This window comes from Aplysia californica, unplaced genomic scaffold (assembly GCF_000002075.1).
Source record: "Aplysia californica isolate F4 #8 unplaced genomic scaffold, AplCal3.0 scaffold00215, whole genome shotgun sequence".
Lineage (NCBI taxonomy): Eukaryota > Metazoa > Mollusca > Gastropoda > Aplysiida > Aplysiidae > Aplysia > Aplysia californica.
Window position 1 is genome coordinate 699,670 of NW_004797485.1, and position 1,620 is coordinate 701,289.

Below are 1,620 nucleotides of genomic sequence, written 5' to 3' on the forward strand. Positions count from 1 at the left end.
TATGCGCCCATTTATTGATCAACTTCACTACGCTCCCTCGCTCCTCCCTCTGTTCCCGGTATTAACTATAGGAAATAACAAGGGGAAGTGACTTTGAGAGGAACAGACCATGAAATGCACGGCGTGATACAGTTTTGAGGCACCGCGTCACCGATCTTGCGTAAATAACATGATGCGAAGAGGGTCCAGCTGACGAGAGAAATATCTCTCACTATAGTCATCTCCGTGTATAGCCTAATGTTGTAGTCAGTCTGAGAGCATCCATGAAGAGTTGTGACATTCCCCATACCACCTGGGAAGAAACTGCTCGCAATCGCAAAGTTTGGCGCTCCTTAATACACGCGTCGTTCGTTCAAAAAGTTTTGCCCCTAAGTTCATAATTTCTTTATTACTGATGCTACCAGGCGCGGTTCGTCCATTGAGCACGGTCGTGCAGTGCCGCCCAAAATGTTTTAATGTTCTATGACGTAAAGCACCCACAATAATAAAATAAAAGACGCCAGAAACAAACACTAGCCAAATATTATATCAAAACAAGGTCCTCACTGGCGCTGTAACTGTCATTTCTATTCTATAGCGCCGTAAAACATCTACCATGCCATGCCTAAGTTCATGCACTGTATCTAAACATAATAGGATAGTCAACAGTGGAAACCTGACCTATGAATCGCTCTTTGGGATAACCCAAGCGATGACGAAACATGTAGAGAGTTTGGCGGTACATTAATATTAATAAGACGGCACATCTCAAATGTGCTCCTGCCGAATAGCGCCGAAACATAGCCCACAGTATGCAGTCTAAAAATAACGCCATAGACTGAGCACTATTCCATGCCAAAAACTGTGGGCCCCAGAGCAATCCAGCGGAGGGCTCAAGTGAATTATGATTGGTTCATTGTCTTGTCGTTATTTTAAGTGACTCTGTGACCGTGAACCTGAGGGAGGTGAACGTGACATACTTAAGTCGTCGTCCTATGAGTTGTGCTTTTGAACGGTTTTGTAGTGGAGTGGTGAAAGGTATTACTTGAGTGTTCAGTTCTAATGCAGGATGAATGAAATTGACGTTTAGCTAAACAAACATATTTAGTTCTAAAAGTCAAAGCCACAAGTAAAAAGAATGAAAATAAAAGCACAAGGTCTTCCTTCACCAACACAAAGACCCAAAAATTATACACCATCCCATTTCCTCTGCCCTTGACTATCTTCAGCCTAAGATAGCTTAATTGTGCACGCCCACTTCTTAGACCCACGAGCCGCCCCTGGATGCTACATACAAAAGTTAAACATCAAATGAAAGCTTAGGGTGTCTGCTACACGACAGTGCCTTTACTTTCCAACATAGTCGCATTCTTTGTCGATGCAGATCTCCCAACGTCGAATAAGTTGTCGCGAAATATTCCTGTGGTTTTCCTCTGAACCAGCGACGCACATCTTCTTGAACTTCATTGCCATGCACGTTTTCCTTTGAGGTACTCCTTCAACAACATGGTAGTTTTCTCTGTCTCCCTCTCTCTCTGCCTCTTTGTCTTTCTCTCTCTCCTTTCTCTCCCCCCCCCTCACTCACCCTCTCTCTCCCTACCGCTTTGTCTTTCTTTCTCCCCCCTTCTCCCCTCTCTCTCT